General features: G+C 34.3%; 1 protein-coding gene across 9 annotated transcripts in view; it reads right to left on the bottom strand.

Annotated features, from left to right (window-relative positions):
• Window positions 1–23,751, bottom strand: part of Mub (mushroom-body expressed) — a 191,628-nt gene that overhangs the window by 50,748 nt on the left and 117,129 nt on the right. For all 9 annotated transcript variants that reach the window (XM_021332756.3, XM_049838952.2, XM_049838951.2 and 6 more), the window contains one exon: window positions 17,526–17,570. The gene's annotated coding sequence lies outside the window, so the exon portion shown is untranslated. The remainder of the gene's footprint in view (window positions 1–17,525; window positions 17,571–23,751) is intronic.

Raw genomic sequence — 23,751 nt, 5'->3', positions numbered from 1 at the left:
ATTTGGCTGGTTTGTTTGTTGGGCTATGTTATTATTTAAGGTTGTTCGAGACAAAAATTGGGTTTCTTTTCTTTCAAAATACCTTTGTACAGAAATGTTCAATTTCTATCTTACCGATAGTAAATTACATTGTTTTCTGACTTTATCATTAATTATAAGTAGTAAAAAAAATACAATAAAATTGTCGAATAAATAGTGTTGTTATTGTAAAGAACACGTGTTTTATGTGAAGCTAGATTCTGAGAATAGAAATAAGTAAAACATATTTAGTGTCTAGAAAAGTCTGACAAAACAATTTTTGTGACAGGGGATTCGTCTATTTCAGGTTTCTAAAATATTATTATGTCTTTCAATCCTCGTGGGATAAGTACACTGTCCGGCAATATTTGACACTTTAAATCTAAGTGCGGAATAAACCCTATTTGAAGAAAAATAAATAAACATTCCTTCCACCCATTTTTCTCTTATAATCATTATCCATAAACTAATCAATAACATTTCACATACACAGCTTAGATACCTTAGATGTATGTAGTTGTAGAAAGGAGAAGCCAGAATTCAAGCTATGTTAAATATTAGCCGCGAGATAACAAGTATGACTATCTCAAGCTGGCATTCTAAAACAAAGGCATAAATCATAGCTTGAATGCAGATTTGCAGCTATTTAGTCTTTGTCTTGCTATTCAGTTTATGTAATATGGACCGTATCCGCAAACCTACGTATATGAAATCCATGCTTGAAACAAGTCTCTCAAAAACAATCTCATACTTTCTTTCAAATAAAACACAGGCAAAAGTAATTTAAGTTTGCAAAGCACTGAGAACAACTAACATAATTTATGAAAGATCCTCAACGAACTGTAATACTGTATTTACTATTCAATTTCATTTTATCCGAATATTTGACACGAGTCTGCGAAGTTCGATTCCGATTTATCGAATCGGAAAGAGTGGAACTTATTCCCTTTATGGCAGAACAAAGTAAAGATAAAAATGAACCCGTTAGGACTGAAACACAGCACTAAATTAACTTCTCAATGGCGGGTCAAGCGCGTCTCATATTTCGGTTGTTTTGTTTCAATTAAAATTGCGCAGTAGTTCGTTGAGGCTAACAAATAATTATGAACTTGTTCGTTTGCTGCAATGAGAAAACTTTGTCTCTTTCAACTTTAAAATTATTTGTCACGCTTTATGATTAACATGCGACAATGTTACGCGAAATTTAAAATGTCTGATGGAAAATTAACCTTTTTCCCGAAACACGTCAAAACAATTTCGGTGTAAAAATTATATCGTTTCACAAAAATGACTAACAGGCCCTGCTTATTTAGTGAAAAATTCGCTGAAAAGTTAAAATGTTTTCATTGAATAGACGTTCTTTTTGTTTACTTTGAAGTCCTTTTTTTATTAAAAAGAAATTCGTTTTATTTGGAACGCTATAATATTTGTTTGGCCGAGTGTATCCTATATAGGTAGAACACCTATTGTGTCATGCTTTGTTACTTATTTAACAAAGGTATAATAATATAGGTAGGTATAGTAGGGGTGCACAATATACCTAATATTATGCATAGAACATAATAACGTTAAATTAAATTTTAACAATATTATTTTAATGTACAATACGGGTACCAACTAAAAGCCACTATGTACCTTCATATTTATGTACATATGTAGAGCTTCACTCATATTCAATTACATATATATAAAACATCAATACACTCGTATTTTATCGTAACGTTAGTTCGAGGGACACTATTTGAAATGGGGCAGGATAAATCTAATAGTGTGTTCAAAGCCCACGCAGATTGACAAACTAAAGTTCAATGATTCGTCAAACGTCAACACGATACTACATTGATAGTGGAACGGAACCCTTTAGAAATCATACAGAAAGCTTGTAGATAGTGGCGAACAGATGTAGGGTACCTATTGTTAGGCATAACGGTCGCCACTCACGGAAACACTTGTCAGTGTCGCAGCCGACCGTTCAGATAAATGTTGTATTACACGTTATACCTTACTGCTCCAGATATTACGGCTCTTTCACGAGGCGACAGCTGATAGACGTGCCTATATCTTTGCCTGTGAGCGCAGCCTGTGGGTTGACTAACTAACTTTAAAATAGGGACGTGCTATCGACATGTTTGTGGTGTGTGTTTGGCGTGTCATAGTTCGGTGACGAAGGTTGCGCTGCGTTACTGATGTAGCTTGTGTTCATACTCATATTATATTGTGTAGACAACTTTGTAGGTGAACAAAATAGGACACAGCGTTTGAGAGACTTCGCAAAAAATATCAAGAAGCTGGAGAAAGAAAAGGTATTGTCTACACACCTACTCTGGCGTTAATTGATACGCACATCTGAAGATATTTGGTGATGCCGATTTAATTACTTAAGTAGACAGAACAGTAAGTTTTATTCCAATCAATGCCAATTTTGTACCAACCAAAACTACCTACATATCTTATATCGGTAGCAAATCAACTGAAAAAAGAAGGTTATAAATTAATCACCGATACCAGATTTTCAGCCACAAATAAATCATTTCATCGATAGAATTTTCCTTCTTTGTTGAAATTCTCTCGCTAAGTGTTGTGAGTCCTGTAAAATATCCGCGCTCAGTGCCATTGAGTTTCAGTGAAAGTATATTTTACGAACGTTCCCCTGGTCTCATGGGAGCTGGCAGGGTGGCTCATTTCTATTTCTTAGCGAGGACCGCAAAGCAATATACATGATGCTTTCTAACCTGCTGTAATTTGTAACAGTCACGTTAGTGAAATGTTTTATGGCCGTGATAATGGTTTGCTGGTCGCTTCAGCCGTATTTTTATTACACCGACTTGTACATTTTTTATTAAGTTTCTTGGGTATTTTATATTTTTGCGAGTTTAGGTGTTAGTGTGTGCGTAAAGTAAAATACATTTTTTTATAAGGTTTTTGCAATTTTATATATGAAGACTTGCTTTAAATGTTTAAGCCGACATTATTTTACTGATAATGAATCATTAGCAGGGCATTCACACTGGCCGATTTTCTACTAGGTTTTTCCGGGCGTTGTAAAGCTAAGTCTTATCTATATTCCGCCTAGAGCAAGTTACAGTTAAACATACAATATCTACCTGTAAAACGATATGTAACATAGCGTTAATTGAATATTGATATCACTTTACAGGGAAAGCAAAACGCCTGTCGACGGCAGAATGCCACAGACTAGACTCGCAAACGTATTGACAGACAGGCCATGGCTTACGCGATCAAACCGCAAACCTGACATTGTTTGAAACGAATGTTCTGAAGGGAGTGAACCCAAAAAAAAATTATGCTAGGTATTTTCTTCAAAATTCGTTTTTTTTAGGGAATCCTGAATTTGTGTGACTGTAAGAGCTATTTTAATCAATACAGATGTTCTAATGGATTTTGTTACGATGAATGATTTAACTGTATCGGCTTGTATGGTCTTAAAGTCTTGGTAAAATAGTCGTAAAGACCATATGCAATATAATATAATGGCACATTTTTTGTTAGTTACATCAAGTAAAGTGAAATGAAAAATCTATTCAAATTGTGATGGAAAATTCGGATGAAGAAAATTCTAGTTATTAAAATATTTGGCTTTAAGAGTTAAGATGTAAAGCTTGAATAAAACTTATTTTGAGGTCAAGTGTGTATAAATATTAGTTTTGTCTGAGTTTAAGTTGAAGAGAATTGTTCATTAAAACTTGAAAAATATATAGAATCTTTTGGAAGTTGAACTAGAAATTAAAACTTAGATTTTGTATGAAACTGAATATAAATTAGAAAATATAAGTTTTTGAATTTATGTTGCATAACTTAAGCTTGTAATACGAGAAAAACTGAAGATAAATAAATCCGGTTTTCAATTGTAAAATTTTCTTAGAACATGTTCAACAATTCAGCATGCTCAAGAATTGAATTCAAACTAAGGTTTCAGATTCAGAAGTCGTGCTGGGGGTAAGGCAAATATAATTTTACATTTAATCTTTTGAAAATCAGTCCTGGTCTTTTTCCAATCATGTTGGATTCAGCTTTCTATTTAAGTAAGTAATGCAACTTATTTAATACCAGAGTTCTATAAGAAGTTACTCGTAAGCCCCGGGCATCAATACAAGAGCCCCTTGATAAGACCCGTAATGACTGTCAAAGAAGTAAAAAATTACAGCCGGGACCCACAGTTTAATCTCTGACACATCAATGTGCACGTTATCACAATATGATATTATGAGATGGTATGTGGAGCGTTAAATGTTTTGTCTATCTAACCAAGCTGTTGTTATTTAGCCACGAGCACCTTTTAGTGCATAACATTGATTATTTTTTTCCACTAGCTAATAACTATGCTAGTCATACGAAAAATCACAGCCGCACGTATTCATTCAGCTGCATGTCACTAACTGCGTTATGATGTGTCAATACTGCGATCTGCAAGGCACGAAAATGCATCTTTAGCCTGAGAAAACTTCTGAATTCGCTATGACATCTTACTTCTCATGAACTAGTACATTACGCTTATTATTCACGTCAGGAAAGGCAGTGTCAATTATTCTGCAAACACTTGTTGAACCACGTTTGGCATACGCGCTGCTGATAAATTGAATTATGATATGACAAGTTGGCAACGTTGCCGTTTGACTAAGAATTGTTTTAAACCAACTGTATCTGGTAGCGGTTTTTGGAGATGACATTTTTGGTGATGACGCAATGTATGCAGTGGATACCTATAAATAATTACATATATAGCGTAAATATATTTGGGTATTTTAATTTAATAAGTTCTTTACCGAGCTTTGCACGAGAGCGAAACTCTTAAGATTATTCTTCACCAAAATATTTCATGCTACTATTTATTCTGAATTTAATATCAATTAAAACAGCATAGTTAATACATAAGCAACCCTCATTCATGTAATTGTAGCACTCATAAATAATCAGCAACAGGAATCAACAATAATGTCAGTAAATCTTTAATTAATGTACTAAGCACATTTCGTTTAGTTAAACACAATTATAACTTTACCATTCACGAGCCTAATAATGAAATCCCGAACAATAACAGAGTTACTGTACAACCGAACTCCGAGACCTATTGTTGTTTAGTTAAATATTTAACTATCCTCTCATAAGCACCAAATTAGTTATGCAAATTCTTTGAGCTCAGCATATTATTACCCGCATCCTTTTAGGGTCTAATAAATAAACATGAACCCGATTGAACCCACGGGGAACCAATTTGATCAGATATCCACTAAATGCTAATTTAATTTTGAAGATCTACTGAGCAGAAACATGAAATTTTCTGTGAATTTCCTCTTTTATACACCAGAGTGCTGTCGATCCACCCTTATTTAAGTTATAAATTGTCTCACTTACATAAATATTCCGCTTTGGGACATTTAAATTCGTATCAAAAGGTTTTTCAATATTGATATTGTTTTAGTATACGTTACTTCATAAATGACAAGTCTTATTTATATATCGGCCTACACAAACTTGAGTTATTGGACGTAGATTTGAATCTACAATCTGATTCGGAGGAATATTTTTGGTATCCGATAAAAATGGTTTGGACTCTAAAAATAAACTGGGACTAACGTCACAAAGTTTAAAGACCTCTCTCAAGATTTCAAGATCTCATCTTTTGACATTTCACTTAAGTGAAACTTTTATGTGTTATGAAAAAATATTGATTTTGGAACTTTTACCAGGAATAAATAATTCAATATCCTTGAAACGATTTTTTTTATAGTCTTTAGATAAATAAGTGGCTGTAGTCTTTATTTAGTTGAAAAAAAACATTAGAATTATACTTATAGCTTTTTTTACTACAGTGTGTACAAGAAGAATTTTATCCTGTTTTAGAGGATTTGTAAGTAGCTATGTTATCGCCTCACTGAAGGAATTATTCTAAAAAAAGATTACTGTTCAAAATTAAGTAAGGCACATTTATTTTTACACTTTTGGTTGCCCGAACATAGAGTAAGTAAATTGCAGTAAAGCAACGCAATTAATTGGTGCGTCACATAATTGAAAGAAGTTGCAAGTTTAGCGGTTTGACTGTTTGTACATAGCGTTCTTTGGGCAAACTCACTCCTGCTCGAATTTGTTAACTACATGGTTATAAAATGTAATTTTGATGTGTTTGAAAATTAAAGGTTCAGTAGAAATATACTTATGTAAGTTACAAAAGGTGACTATCTACGTCATTGCGAGTTCATTTATATTTCGGAAGGCATTAAATGGCGGATGCGAGAGGTTTTTGTAGTCAGAATCCAGAAAGTCTGTCAACCAGCTTTACCTAGCAGTGTCGTGCGGTTCCAGGTATCAGAGATTAGGCAGTCGGATAGGCAGTCACTCCTTGTAAACAACTGGTACACTCCAACTACTGGTGGACCCCAACATTAGGGAAAGGCTATGTTAAATGGAGAGTAATATTTCCTCTAAACAAAACAAGCCTGGATTAACTTAACGAATAATTAACGTTCGCTAATAGGACGCCAGAACTTACATTATGCATGTTCAACAGATGCACTTATGCAATGAATTAGTAATGGAATTATTATTATTCAATTTAGTGCTGGATTTATTATTATAAGCTGTTACGCAATTAGCACTTACATAATGGACTTACTAATTTAGTTACAAACAACCTAATTATTATGGTCTTAGTTTCAGATAATAGAGTAGGTATATACCTTGATCTAATGTAATTTTACACGACATATGAGTTCCTTAACATCAATATTGTAAACACAATATCTGAATAACTTGTCCTATTTACAAAAACAGTATAAAAAATCGTAAAAGTCGCGTAAAAAACAAAAGATTCAATTGTAAAGTATCGTATAAAGTGGGGACAACGACGGGAAAGGGCAGTGATGGAAATCGCCGCAGACGACTTACCCGCCTGCGGAATTGCGGACCTAATGGACACAATCTTCTGCTATGAGCGCTCAATCGAACTGAGCCATCCATTGCCCGGTTTATATTCAATAGCCTAATAAAATAAATTCAATAGAACCTCTTTTTTTTCAAACTTCGGAACTTGAATTCAATAATCTCACCCTCATATTGTTTCCTGAACAACTCTATTGTTCTAGTAACCAAGTAATTATTCATCCATATGAACACTGAACAGATTACGAGAGTACTTTATTTATTAACAAAGTAATCTACTAGCCATGCATCAACTGCTACACAACTAAAGTTAGTCTATAATTACATCACTAATATTTAATATTTCATCGCAACAAAACAGACAAGTTGATATCTATTGGGGCGATTACACAAACAAACCACGGCTGAATCTTCCAAGTTATTCGTTAATAAAACAATAAGCTCCATGACTTTTTCTCCAATAAAGAAATGCTTTGAATTAAAGGAATGTGCGACGTTCTCCGCAGGAAGAGCGAATATTTATTCGTGCAGCGTAACTGAGGACTCGCAATTATTGGGCAAATGTTTACCAAGCCGAGTGGCCTCTTGCTCTGTGCTCTGTACATGTGCCAAGTGCTTTCCCATTATAGAAAAGTACTAGTTGCTTTCTCACGGACTCGCTGCGAGCACAATGAGCCAATAAAGCGAGACTAATACTTAGTAGTTGCATTTACGTTTCTGAAGGGGCCTTCTTTAAGATCATTTAACTTATTGAATGCCTTTTCAGATTCAAGTCCTGAACTGTAAGAAAATGAATAAAACATGTCTCTTTAAAGAGATACATCTCGCCAATTCACGTGAACAAAATAAACATAGAAAAGAGAGCTCACAAAACATAATAGTTCACAAATAAATGTCGACATTCACAAGCTTCAAATATGAAATTTTTTGCAGCATTCTTGGAGCAAACCTCTGAAAAAGCTCTCTTGTGAGCATATAAATCTCGACGTGGAAGATAATCGGGTTGGCGGAACTGATTCGCTCACAAATTGAATAAGAGGCACGGAATATACCCCCGCGAGACTGGGTGCCGGCGGGGGGAGGCGATATCCCGCTTAAACTGTGAAACATTCCACTTATAAGCTATTCCTGGGTACTAATGAAATGTTAAAGTTTGTCGGAACTAGTGTTACGTCAAATTGTACCCGAGTGCATTATTAACAGCCAGACGTACGGATTTACGTTTTGTATATTTTATTATCGTACGTTTATTTTATGTTCTATATTTTTTAGTATTTAAAGTAACTGTACAGTCAAACTATAAATGTGCGGAAGTATATTTTTTTTTTAAGTCTAAATATGTTTTACACTTACTAAAAGACTTCTTTAAGACATCCGAGACACCCAGCAAACCTCTTCACAGATACTTCACAAGTGACATTTTTATGAAGACGCCGAACAAAAACGTGTGAACATTTAATAAGATCAGTGTAAAGTTCTTTCAATGTCTCCAGGCTCTCCGATATCCCGGGAAAGTATTTCATTACTTTTATGTAATTTAGCGGAAAATCAAATCTTTCAATGAGATTATCCCGACGTCCGTAGGCGACGCTCCGATGAGTTCGCGCCTTGCTGTACTTACATTTTTAGCGATACAGAAATATAATACAAATATAGATGTACGGAAATTTCTTGAAAGGGATGCAATTGCTGTCTATTTTTGGTACAATGACGTGTAGTTTCCAGTTTTATTTATACACGATCCAGTTTTACTTATTTCTTAAAGTTTAGATTTTAACTGATTCACCGGTAAACTACCACATCTGACTTAGTTTTCAATATTTTGTTAGATAGAACACTGATAGACAGACTAGTAGATCGTCTATCTTTAAACTCAAAAGTTGGTATAGACTTAATTTTGTTAAGAGTAAACAACACCAAAGTCAACCTATTAATATAAAAATAAATTAATTACCACAAAAAGTAAAAAATCAAACATTCAAATACGATTATAAACTTAATCGTTCGATAACCAAAAAGGAACCACAGACTAAGGCGAAGAAAAGGCGGGATTTCTAAACGGCTAGCCGATAGCAATTTCATTAGTTCATTCCGATTTTCGCGCGTCTTTGACTTTTCTCGCCAGCAAAAAGGCCACGGCCCGTGGTGGCTTTGACGGAATTAATTGAAGTTTTCGCGCGAAAATACCTAACTAATTAGCGGTAGTTCGGCGGACGGTTGCTCCACGCAGGTAACTATGCAACTCGCTCTGTGAATTTCGCTTTTCGTTCCGTTTTCCGGAATCGGTTCCGTATCTGTTTGGATAACATTTGGCGTTTGAAATAGTTCTAGGAATTTTGTTTTCTTTTTTGTTTGTGTAAAAATATACCTAATGATAAAAACGACGACATACAGTGAATGCTAAAGTTTTATTTAACACAAAATATATTAATTACAAATACATTGACAACCACTCAAAGTCAAAATAATTAGGGTCACTAATTTGACCAAAACCACACAAACAAACTCATATATCAAATTGATTAACGTTTAAACATTCAATTAAATAAATAGAAACGTTTAAACTTTACGACGCAAATTAAAAACAGCTTAAACGTCCCGGCTTATATGTGGCTCGAATTTTATTTAAAAATCGTTCATAAACTGATCGTTAGAGATAATATGTTCAGTATCTTATCGATTTTGTAAATTCAATTACATTATAGGATCAGAGCAGTAAATTCCTCACATTATACGGGTATAAAAAAGCCCAGAGAAAAGGGTCGGCTCATAAATATTTTACCAACTGCTCAACATCTATTCCTGTAGGCCGCTGAGCGTGTTACTACAATTGTTTGCAATTTATAAATAGTTATTTGTCTTAATCTCGTATTATTTTATTCAGATATCAAATAGTGCATTTTTAAACACAAATATAAAACCCTCTAACTCCTGATAAAAAAAAATAGCTTTTATGAAGTGTTTGTGTCACTCAAGCTACCATTTTCATCACTATAAAGAAGATTAAATAGGCAGAAAAAGTTCGTTAAAAACTGTTTTGAAAATCCCGTTTCACAAATGAATCTATGAAACAAAAGCGTTATAGCACATTGCTGTTTTCTCCAAAAGAGCTACTATTTGACACTATTTGAGTGACTAAAGTACCTAAAACTGAAAAAGTGTGCGAACGACTCCATTTTGTTCGAAGCGTATCAGGTTATTACTATTTTTGCAGGTGTTAAAATGAAAATTCTTTTTGAGCGAATGTTATGTCACACCTCCAAGCTCGGCCTTCAAACAAACTTTTTGAAAAAGCAGCGCAGTTTCAAAATGATATTTTATATTTTCCAAATTATTTGCTCACGAGTCTTTCGCTATTTCGGATATTTTTTTAAATTCTTCTGCTTTTTCAAATAATATGTTAAAAATATGTTACTTTTTACCAAACTACTGGTAAAAAGTGTTCGGCAATACAGTGCTCCATTTTTCTAAGTTTCCCATATCGCTTTACAAACTCGCGTGCTTTATCGAAAAAGTACTAGAGATTAATGAAACATGGTGCTGATTATAAATTGTGGTGTCGAGGGAAATCTTGCTTAAGTTCCCGCCAACAATGGCCACATAAAATATTTCTACTAATATTCTCATTTATATGAACGCTCTCGGGAAGTTTTACTATTCAATATCTTGCGTTATAGCTTCATAGTATAGGCTATTCTTTATAAATGGCCTTTCAAGCATATTGCCTTTATTTTAAAACCGTATATTCTGCTTTGATCGTAAAAACGACGTTAAGTTTGACAAATATTGCATGTGATATACTCTATATCTCCCATATTTTCATGTTGTCAAACAATTTTGATAGAAATGTATACTACTCGTAGACGTAAAAAATCATGAGAGTTTTTAAAATATAACATAACCCATTTTTTTATATCTGGATGAGTAGTACCTATGTCACATTTTAAAATGAAAGTACAACCAAAACTCGAATTCAAAATAATAAACCCTTTAACACCGCTATCTATGTTCTTTCCGATTGATTAATTAGAAATAAAGCATCAATTTTATAGACTTTCACTTTTAAAGCATAACAAAAGTAATTTCACAGCAACTTGAGAATCATTGTCTGGTAGAACAAAGATGGCCGCCGATTTTCAAGGGTTAATCTATATCGAGTAGGCTTTAAGGGAAAAGTGATTTACTTACTTTAATATCTTCTTTAGCCAACAAATAAAATTGAAAAGTTTTATTGAATTTCTCATTCATAATTTTAATGTGAAAGATAAGTCTTCTTTTTTTTATTGATTTGTAAAGGCATTGTAAAGCTTTGATCGAAAATTAGAAATCGCTATGCGTTCGATTACTTTATGGCATTCGATAATGGGCTACGTAATAGACAGAATTTTCAATGTTAATCAGCAGTTTGCTTTTGAAATGTCACTATAATAATCACAAAATATTTTCATCGAAAAATTAACACGATCTGAAAGTATGTTGTTATGTAAACAGTACCATGTTCTCATTATCATATCAACGGTACACGAACCGTGTATTTAAAATATACCGAAGCCAGCATTACTTTCGACAACGTGTTAATTTCAATTACATCGTTATTTTTACGCCAATTAACCACGGTGCGGTTTATTTGTACTGCGGAATTGAGCTAAAATTTCGATGCACAGTGTTAGTAAATAAAAAAAAAGTTTTTTTATTTTTTCCAGACCTCCTTTCTTTAGGTTCTACTGTCTTAAACTGACGCTACTGTCAAAGTCATCCAAGATTTAAAAAATAATAATAGGTGCAACTCATTCTTTTTTTAAATCGTGTTTTTAATCCTTTTTTTTGCTCCGATTTTCAACCGTTTTTTGTTTGCTTTTAATAAAAAATAAATAAGTCCGCCAAAAAGGAACGTGTGCGGTGTTTTACTGAGTAATGGATTCTGTACAAAATGCCTCGTTGTAGGTTTTAAATTGATGTTGTGTAAGCTGTATTATTATGAATAAACATTTGAATAATTGGTTTGGTAGGGATTCTTTATTATTTCATTTTTAAAACACGTCAATTTTGTAACATAGATTATATTAGGTCGTAGTTAGTAATTCCCAATACTATAATTTTAACAAATAAACTGGTCATAGTACAATTAAAAAAAAAACCCCTAACAGAAAAAAGAACTACCAGCATAGAAAGCACTATTAAAAAGAAGCAACGTTCCTATTTACGGTAATCATCCTCATCCTCCGAGCCTTTTTCCCAAACTACGTTGGGGTCGGCTTCCAGTCTAACCGGATGTAGCTGAGTACCAGTGCTTTACAAGGAGCGACTGCCCTATCTGACCCCCTCAACCCAGTTACCTGGGCAACCCAATACCCCTTGGTTAGACTGGTGTCAGACTTATTGGCTTCTGACTACCCGTAACGACTGCCAAGGATGTTCAATGACAGCCGGGACCTACAGTTTAACGTGCCATCCGAAACACAGTCATTGGCGTCTAAGATATACTTAGAAAGTACATACAAACTTAGAAAAGTTGCATTGGTACTTGCCTGACCTGGAATCGAACCCGCGCCCTCATACTCGAGAGGTTGGTTCTTTGCCCACTAGGCCACCACGACTTTTATCGGTAATATCAAGATAAAATAATAAATGCTTGCTCAGTGGGCGCTTAAGCTGTTTTAGCGGCAAAGTTACACAGGGTAAGTGGGTTTTAGTGTCGCACCGTGCATCCTTGCGTAAGTTTGACCGTAGCTAACTTTGTACTTGCTTTATGTATCGCTTGAGTATAGTGCTGTCGTTATGTGCTTAGATGAAAAAGGTGCTCGAAATAGTAGGGGAGGCCTAGAAGGGATTTCGGGATTTACTCAAGCGCGGCAGATTAGTATATAGGGAGGTACCTATTACCCCATTTAACACCTCCACCAAATATAAGCCCTGTATATGCAGCCGCGCGTCTAGAATAAAGGATCAGATTAGTAAAAAAAAAATTATCATCTGACATTCTCCAGCGCGTCAGATTAAGATAGGGTAAGTTAGTTATATGCTAAAAAGTGTATATTCCACTAATCTGACAATTTGCGATTGACGATAAGAAGTAGGAAGGTTACAAACTTGTAAAAAAAAAAACGTCATCTTGACTTTCTCGAGCGCGGCTATTTTTTTTTTTATTTTGAAGGGAGTAATTCAACGTTCACGAAAAATATAAAATCTGACGATTCCCGTAAGCCGAAGTAAGGAAAATTAATCGATAAAGTTTAAAGCGTGCAGCTACGTGATGCCGGTATTCTCCTCCCAAGTTTCTTTTCCTCTCTCTCTTTTTTCAATTCAATTCATTTGCAATAAGTGTTAGTACATTTTGGGTCTTAAATAATCTACACTAATATTATAAAGCTGAAGAGTTTTTTTGTTTGAACTCGCTAATCTCAGGAAGTTACTGGTCATGGTATGCAGATATATTGTTTTTAACGAAGACGATTCATTTTATTGGATACTTTTGTTAAATACGTGTGCCTTCCAGCTGCATTGTTTGTCTATCGTGATACCGAGAAATGCCGTTTCGTATACTTCGCCTTTTTTATACAGGTCGTGGTGGCCTAGTCATCCGGTTAACATTGGCTCTACTCTGCATAACGTGGTTCACAAATTACGCGCGTAGTGTCGCTTCATCAATGAAAGCAACTGCTATCTCTTTCTATCTGTTCTACTGGATGGTTTTAAACTAATAAATTAAGTCAAAATACGTATTTTTTTTGTATGAAAATAGCTGGGAAAAAGGCTGGGCAGATTATTTAGATTTTAGATTTATCTCTGGGTATTAAATTGAATAAAATTAGTTTTTGTAAGATTTACGCGTAGATTATTTCCGTCAAGCCATGTTATTATAGATTCTATTGAATTGTTTATGACACATGTATATTTATCAATGTCATTATAATTCAATGTAATTATTATAGAAATGTATGTAATGTTTGAGCAGATTGATACACTCCGCTAATAGCAATGTCATATATATCATTGTATGTGCCTTCTTATCGAGAACAACCTTTATTATAACAGCTTTGTTGAAATGTTTGTCCGTTCTGAGATATATATCAAAAAGTGTGTAAAAGTTAATAGTACTTAGAAGACATACCTACTCGTGGTAGCACTTAGATATTCCTTTAAAAACTTGAGATATCAATGGATTATTTAGTTTTAACTTTTACACACTTTTTGATCTATATCTCAGGACGGGCAAACGTCAACAAAGCTGTCATATTAAAGGTTGTTCTAGATAAAAAGGCCTATACAATGATATGTATGACATTGCTATTGGTGGAGTGTACGAGGTTCCGTATATTTGTGTCCATTGTCCTTTATGTTTTTCATACTTATTTGCTTATAAATAAAAGTTTTGTACTTCAAAGAATACATACTGGTTAATTACTTGCAATTTTTTCAGTTCTTCAATTTGTTAAAAGGTTTGCAAAAAAACTTTCCATTGTCAGATTAAGCGAATTCCTCCAGATAATCGTCAGATTATAAGATGATTACGTTAAGGGTACATAAATGAACCATATATATCTTAATCTGACGCGCTCGAGTATTTCAAAATGGCGATTTTTTTTTGCAATTTCAAGTAATGGCCACGACTTTAGGTCACGTCTAAATCGTCAGATTATTGCATAAGAGCCTTCGTTTTGGTTCACTTAACACCCCTTTTGATAATCTGACGCGCTCGATAAAATTATTTTTTTTCCCATTTTTAACCCTTACCTACTACCACCCCCACCATGGAAACAGTCAGATTAATATACGTATGTTTTCAAAATGACGTAGGACGTGCATGCTATTAATATCTGACGCGCTCGAGTATGTCCATGCAACTGTTTTTTTTTACATTTTTGAAAGTTTATAGCCGCTCCACCCACCGATGAAAGTGTGTGTATGTCAGGACATTTTTTTCTTCTTATCATCTAAGCTTCGCAATCTAATAGGTCTTATTGACGCTCGAGTCACTCCCGCTTTAGCACTCTCGCCTCCCCTACTAAAAAGTGTAAGCGACTGTGTTGGGTTAATATTTTGGGATTTAGAGGCAAAAAAAACTATTATATTATTCTTTAATATATATCTGTTTTCAAAACATCCAAGTATATCTGGAAAGTACTGGCAGTTACAAAGAACCTTGAACACCTTTGTTACATAAATATCTATGCAAAAATAAATGTAATTTTCTCACAATTGATCTACCTTATTTTAAACAAATAATGCCTTTTGTTAATGAAAAATCAACGTCTCTTTTCAACATTTAGTACTTAGTTTCATTTATTCCACACAGCATACATAAACCGGTAAACATTAGAACAAAGACTAACAACTAGACACGACTCACAAATTCACTCACGTCTAGTTTAGAACCTAAATCCTCTACTAATTGAGCTGGAATTACATACCAACGTAATATTCAAGTTTCCTCACTAAAAGTAGGGTAATTATGAGAATTAATAACTCCTGGTGTATTTGGTAAATTGTTCTCTCTCCTGTTTAATGGAATAAGAGCTTTGTTCCTGGCTGCCAGAATTTGATGGTAATGCACTAGTGTATACGCTAGTTTTATTGGATAATCAAAATTTCATTAGTTGCAACTATTTTGATGTGCAGCTGTTGTTTAGCTACAGAGTAGATAATGATTGATTGATGATGAAGATAAGCTGCAGGAATTTTGGAGATTAATAAGTAGATACCTGAATGTAATTTAAGTAGATTAAATAGACTGATATATATTAGGTTTTACTAACCTAGGTTTTATTTTTCTTTGTTTACTAACCCATATGGATGTTACTTATCTATCTATCTATATATAAATAAAAATGAATTGTTGTTCGTTAGTCTGATTAAAACTCGAGAACGGCTGGGCCGATTGAGCTGATTTTGGTTTTAAAGTGTTTGTAGAGGTCCAGGGAAGGTTTGAACGATACGAAGTTCGCGGGATCAGCTAATCCGAAATAAAGATTATTTTATTTAATTTTAAGAATAAAACACTAAACTGTCATATATTATGGTTATTTACATTATAATATAATATGATATTAATTAATAATTAGGTAAATCAACTATTATATCAAATTAATTTATTGCAATAAGCTATAGAACATAGCCTGAACGAGTTTTTAGGTCTTGCTTTATTCGGTAAGTAACTACTTACTAGCTTATGACTATTTACAATGAAAGTGATTTCTAAGTCTTAACTGCTATTGTCTCTTAAAACAACTAAGCAATTTCAAAGGAGTAATTAAGTCTCCCGGTAATAACTATTCAAAACATTTCATTTTCTAACAGTTTATTATCTGCTACAGTATTCTGTAATTTACATTTGCATCTTACGAATTCAAAGCAAGTTGGGTCCGTGCAATTCGATGCTATGATGCCACGGTCGGCTGCCTAGAATCGACTGCCAAATAATTGATATCTTCTGATCCGTACCGAAATCTGACTGTGAGATACCGGACGTTTAGATTTATGTCAGACTTCGGGTCAGACGTCCGTAGGGCCAAATATTATCAGCCGTCTTACCGTCTTACTCTCAAATCTCAATGCAGCTGTTATTTACTTACGGGGAGGGTTGAATAACAAATGAATGAAGCGAATTGAGCTGTGTTGCTGCAAGTTTGACGTTGAATTTTGCAATTATTGGTCTAGATTTTGTTTGGTGAATATTAAGCTATCAAAATGTATGAATATTACAATATCATGTTAGGTACTATAATTTCCTAAATGAGATTAAATTATGTTAATAGAAAATTAAATTTTCCGGGTAGTACAGATTATTTATTTTAAGTAGTAAAATGTCGTCTTAGAATGAAAACCTCGGAAATGCATTTTTTTTTCAATATTTTTTTATTGCATTTCTTGGAAGATAATCGTAAAAATATCGAATACTAATCCTTATCCTGGAAATTTATCTCTTGCACTAACGAGGTTTTCACTCTAATATGTATATTTTCTTTGACAAAATTATAATAAACATCTACTTAAGCACTATTTCGTGTCCAATAACCAACGAAGTAAAAGTCAAGATGACATTCCAAAGCCTTCTACAAACTGAAACATAAATACGTAACAAAATAGGGGAGCTAGCTTAAATCCTCTCGCGTACAATAATGTTGTCGCGATTCCGGCTGGCTTATCTCATTGTCATACGAAACTCCTGCGTTGTCGCCGCAGACGCCATAAGCCGACGACTCGACGGCTCTAGACACCATATAAACAATAGCCAAGCGTGAGCGTCACCAAACTATATAAATCGATACATATATTCTATTAATTTATTTCAGTCTATTAATTACAGAAGTTATTACGACTTTAAATACGCTAAATGTTAATTCCTAAAATAGAACAATAAATTAATTTTAATTACCCTGTCATTTTAATGTTATCACGACCGTATTCAACTCTCATTTTCTAATTGGTAAGTAGGTACTAAGTTCTAAATAACCTTTGTGTTTTACATTTCAGAGATTGTTCTACTGTAACAGACAAAGAATAAGTACCCGAGTGGAAAAGACCGAAAAGACTCGTTTATTTGTTACGTAACATGACACGATAAGTTAGAAACACGTAATATGATCATTAATTAGGTGAAAAGTACTTACCTAATTAGATTCGTTGGACTGTATTGAATTCGGGATGAGGTGAGTCTGTAACAAGAGACGTTTGAATTATTTAGAATCCTTTAGAGACACGATGGAGTAGTGAAGCCTTGTTATTAACAATTAGTGCGGCGAAAGTAGGCCATTTACCTTGTTTGTACGAGGGCATTAAATTGCTAAGTACCCTTAAGTAGGTAGCGTTTACATACAAACTTGATTTTCTAGACACGTTTATAGTTTTCTTTTACTGTAACCAAAGAAGTTATGATTTAATTTCTAATATTATAAATGCAAAATTAATTCTGTCAGACTATTTTTTAATCGATTGGTGCTTTTAGCTCAAGAACTGCAGGGAAGTGCTAGTTTTGAAATAAAACTTATTGTACCACACATTTTCCTTCTATTATAACTTAATATATACGTAGGTAAATCAATATCATAGACCTAATTATGTTTTTGTATTCCCAAACTTATTTTTTCTAGCAAAAACTTTTCATAGAAAAAAGTTATTTTTCTTTATTTCGATTTAAGAAAGTAAAATGTAGTAATTTTGTGTGCAAAGTAGACGAATACCGCGTTAAGTGTTCTCTTAGATGCGGCGAGTCCCACGGGAACTTACCTCTAATGTTCCTTAGTAACATGACGAAAGAGCAATTAGGATATTATGAAGCTAGTACGTAGATACGTACGTATCTCATGGAGCAATGTTATTTCTCTTATTCCACCTATGTCTCTATGATAAATGAAACATAAAAGGGGTTATTTTCCTTATTGAACGAATACCTGACATTTTTATGTCACTTACTTTAACAGTGTTTTGGAAGCCCATTTTTCATAACGTCTTGTTTCTACTTGGATATTTATTTATTTTCGTTTGTGCCGTGCAATTTTATGAGATGTACCTATAGACATAATGATTTAAGTACAGGGGAACTTCATTGGGTAACACAATTTCTCGTAGTAACATCAAACTTTCTGAACCTTTTTTTTTTTTTCCCGACGTCAAAAATCATCAAATGACCCCTCCCGCTGTGGGTTAGCAGCGGTGAGGGAGTGTCAGACTCTTACTGACTAAAAACCGTCGTGTTCCGTCATATGCCTTTTATGTACCAGGGCCGCGGTATCTCTTTCGAACAACCCCTTTCTGAACCTGAGTTTCTGATGGGTGGTTCCCAAAGCTAACTGTATTCATAAATGCAATGTCAGTCAGATTACTTGTAGCTGGTAGTTAACGAATAAAACTACAACCTTATTTATTCCAAGTCTCTCAAAAAACAAAAGAAGCACGTCTTTATAAAACCCAATACAGGTACAAAACCTAATAAGAACCTTCAAACAACATCGCAAGTAAATCTGTAACGCGATACAAACCACTGGTTCGGAACACGATAGTTAAGTGGTTAATCTAACTGTCCATTGGCTTGTATCGACAGTCCTAAGCAAACTTCTTCGCGAGAATGGTGTTTGACTGCGGCCAATAAACGTGGAGATTTTTTTTCTTGCTGTAATGTTTATTGGTTGTTACTTGTTATGTAGTTTCGTTTATTAATGGGTTTGTTTGGTTTTATGTTTGTAAGGAGGTCACGGAAAAAAAGAAGTAAAGAAGATAGTTTTGTATGAGTTCGATTTTTAAATCGTAAAATTAGGGCCGTTTAAAAAACAAAAGCTAGGCGTATGCATTACATTGTCTGTGATTAATGGTAATTATTTTCCTTACATGCACTGCAGGGACTCACTTAAAGATTTATTGTAATAGTGGCATCTATATAGTAGTTAGAATCTAAATACTAACACGCTCTGTCTTTACAAACTTTCATAGAGCTACATTCCCTGTGCAAGCTCAGGTAAAATTACAAAGAAAATGCAAACAAAAAAAAAACTTTACTCTATCCTTACTTTAATAGAAATATAAAATTACGTCCGAACTCTGCTATAAAGGTTTTACACAACAGCTTATTATCTTTACAAAGGTTACACTGAACACGAGACTTATAAAAAGAGTACCTAAGTCTAACTTTCAGATTTTTTTAAACAAACACCTTTGTGCTTCCTAGCTTTGTCCATCTTAATGTTCGGGTAGGGATAAAAAAAAGGAATGTTAGAGATTCATTGGGAGTTGGTGCACGTACGGCAGTCGCTTGGATCAATCAATCAATCTCAACAGCTCGTAAACGTCCAGTGCTAGACGGGACCGTCCGTCATAGTTGGTAGTCGCAGGAGGCGTTGGCATAATCACCGGAGGTTTCGCACGACTGGCCGTGCAACGGAATAAAAGCACCTATATGTGTTGTGTGGGGGAGTACCTAGGTATTGAAAATCTGTCCTGTTCTCCCCCTTGATTTTGAGTGCTTTCTTGTCACAGTGCAAAGGTGCCCATGGTGCTAATGTGTCATTTTTGAGTATTTTTTATAAGTTTTATAGTCCAACCATCAGGGGATTTGTGGCTTTTTCTATAATTTGGGGAAATATGGAATATAGACATTTTAAAGGGATAAACTGAATTAATGAAGCTCTTTGTTATAAGTGTTATAAATATGGTCTTATAAAAAACCTCTGATTCAGTAATTAGAACCTATTTATTTAAAGCCTTCTTACATAGGAATTTCCAGTAAATCTAGAAGGAATTACGAGCAATGAAAGCAAGTCATTATTTATGCCTTGTTATGTTCTAAGCTTTCCTTTCTAGGAACTTATTTTGGGTAGGTATCAGAAGAATCTTGTTTCCAAATCCTGTGTTTTCTTATTCTTTTGAAAACATCTCCTTATTTTTAGTATTATTTGTAGATACCTATTCCAATAAGGTTAAGTATAACCAAAAATGTAATATCAAAATATGTATAATTTAGTATGACCTCAAATGTCTATATTCATTCAATAAATCTGTTGAGCATTGATTTCATACGATGACATGACATACGATGTTTTATCATAACAAAATAGTTCACAATAAATAATGGCTGCAAATGAACAGTTGGTGGTACTATCTTATCAATACAACTAACTACATTCCGGATAGTTGTTTTTCACGAGTAAATAAAACGGGAAGTCGTCTATCTTAAGAATCGTTTTTCTAAATTACTTAGGTTCGGCCGGGACCCCATTAGTCGGTACTCGTTACCTCCGAGACAAATGGTGCGAAACGCGAAGAGTTGGCGCCTTTGCCCAGCCGTTTATTAGTATTAACAAACTTTGCCACCGACATCATTTATACCAATGAAAAAATAAACTAAAGCCCGCTCCACTGAATTGTGTCTTAATTGAGAACTATACCACCTTTATTTTCTGCCGACTTCTCTTAATTTACAGTTTTAATGTACAGTTTAACTTTGTTTAAAGTTTGTTGTTTTATTTGCACTGAGTAAATAGAATGTTTTAAAGGGACATTAATGTTCACAATGAAGCCTCCGACGGTATGTTTTAATTTAAGCGAAACTCATCAGCTACTATCATGATATATCGAAATTAAAACATATTCCGGGACGTAGGTATTAATTTGTGTGCTCTCCCGGGCGAGGGCGCCCGACGAAAGGTATTACGAAAATTTAATTGAAGTTTTGATTAAGCACTGTTGCATATGGCGGGCTCATTGATCACGATGTTATAAAGCACAAGCTTAAAAATGTGCTCGACATCATTACCGATTACAATATGACTTGTTTTGCTCACGACGCCAAAACTGTCGACGGCGCCTTTATCCCCCTTGCATGCCTAGCTAAAAGGCTGTCTTCAATACTTACTGTGTTGCCAAGCTGACACGATATAAAAAGCATAGGACAGCTTTACATAAAGGAGCATAATAATACTGGTATTTATTGTCGACTTCAATAGCTTAACCTTTCAAAGTTAATTGATTGGTGGATCATATTTTTTTCTACAGCCAAATATCAAGTTTCAACAAACTCACGTTTAATTACTAGAAGTTTCAGGCTGAAACAAATTTTATGTTTCGCTCACCCCTTTGTAAAATGGTAAGTCTTTCCTCGGATTTGCAAAACGAACGACGTCGACTATCCGAAATCTGAACATTGGATACTCCTTTGCTCGTTTTAAAGTTAAACGTCGCTCTTAAGGGCAAAGGCTTAAGGTGAAAAGTGTATTGGATAAGCCGAGACGATGTGACATTTCGTTTTTAGTTACGTAAACAAATAATGGGAGCAAGGGATTGATGGAAGTGAATGAGTCCACGTCCTACGCAAACTTGTGCAGTATCCGAAGTACGGCTATTGTTGTATTCAGGACGTTTGGGATGTTGAACCACTGGGAATATATTGATCTTTTATAGTTTATTCAATATGGAATACCTGAGCAGATACCCCCTCAGCCGGAAAATTATGTAATGGAAACAGTTCATATATGACGTGTTTCTCGGTTTTATTTTCATTGACATTCAGTGATATTCAGGGATAATTAAAACAAAATACGTTAATATCAATTCAAAAAACAGACACACTTTATTAATTTCATGACACTACTTTAGACAGAGAGTTTGCACCTTCTCTATCTTTAGATCTATAAAAAGTCTATCAGGACATTAAGATAAGAAATGCTTAAAATCTCACTTGCTTTCTTCTTCACCAAAAAAAGGCATTACCCAACACAGGTACAACAACAAGATTATGAAACAGTAAATATCTGGTAGGTATCACGTTCGATCTCCAGGGCATACAAAGTGGTATTGGGTGTTTCTGTCAGCTCCAAGGTGCAATTGAGTCGGCAAACAGCGTTAGACTCGCCCACCGCCTCATGGGACACAGTTCCGTCATCGATGGGCTGTCAGTGTACCCTAAAACATCCCTGTCTGCCCAAATTAAGGTGCGTACTATGTAGCTGTGTTGACTTGAATGCCGAAGGAAATTAGGAGGCTATTGGAGCACTTACATCGTTAAGTAAACAGGAATGATATTTTATTATTATTATATGAGGGCGTGAAGCTAATCGTTCCATTTGCTGTGAAATTGTTGAGGTTGGGAAATAGGCTAAGCTAAAACGCTCATGTGTAAAGAACAGGTTGAAAAGAGAACATAACAGTTCAAGAATTTATTTGATTCGTAAATTAAACAGTTATAAATGAAATTCCCACCATCGTGATAAATAAAAACCTCATTCATTCCAACCTAACACTTTGCAAGACATTGCATTGTGGAAACGGTTGAACAAAACGCCATCCTTTTAAAATTGCGAGGGAAAGTATAATAATTCGTATTATTATATTCGTGTCTGACACTAATATCTCGGCTGGACCGCCCGGAGCAACTGCAAGCAAACAATGAAACAACTTTAATAAAAGTAAATCGTATTAGCACCTAACTCGGTAAGATGGTTTATTGTCGCCCGAAGTGATGGAAGAAACTGCTTTAATGATCTTACGTGTGATCATTTGTGCTGTTATGAAGGCTTTAATTGTGGCTGAGTGGACGAGTTTTATTGCGAGAGTGATGTGAGTTAAGTTATATTATGAGCTATCCTTAAAATTGCAATAGATATACCTAGCTCTTGACAAGAGTATGTATAGGTATAATTCATACCTACACAGGTGTGAGTTAATGAGTGTTGAAATAAATATCTACGAAAGTAAAACTATGTAAATAATGTTCTTAAAAGAAAATTACCTATGTAATGAAACTATGATTGATGACAAATCAAGTTGGCTGGTTGTTTGATGATATGAAAAGAAGATTGTCTTTCAGGCTAATTGTTGCAAAAAATCAATTGCCATTTGTAAGTAGAAACTAATTAAATAGCGACAAGTTTTACAAGAAAAGACTTTTTATGATCAGTTAGGCACCAATTAGGCGTTTTCTTTGTTAATAAAACTTGCCTAAAAACTCAAACTTGTTAATTTTGTCAAAGTAATAGGTACGAACATTTTATTTAATGTGAATGTACCTGTATGATGTTTTACTTATACATATTATGTAGGTAAATACGTAATAATGTACGACATGTAAACGGGCTAAAATTGAACCAAAATATTCCATCCTTTTAATATGACATAACAAAACAATTACAAGCACAAACCTCGTCCTTATTTTCCTTTCATTTAAAAACCCACTTTCTGGAGCGTTATATAGAACTTAGTTTTCATTCAATAACTTTAGATATTTATTTTCGCTCCTCGCTGCGGGCGCGGAAATCTTTTTACGCGAAATGGTAAGTAAACCTTCTTAAGACGAACAAGCTCAAATTGCTCGAGTAAAACATAAACAGAAACTTTGGAATAAAATGGCGT

Source organism: Helicoverpa armigera, chromosome 12, assembly GCF_030705265.1.
Source record: "Helicoverpa armigera isolate CAAS_96S chromosome 12, ASM3070526v1, whole genome shotgun sequence".
Lineage (NCBI taxonomy): Eukaryota > Metazoa > Arthropoda > Insecta > Lepidoptera > Noctuidae > Helicoverpa > Helicoverpa armigera.
The sequence above is the reverse complement of the archived record's forward strand: the minus strand, read 5'-3'. Positions and strand labels throughout refer to the sequence as shown.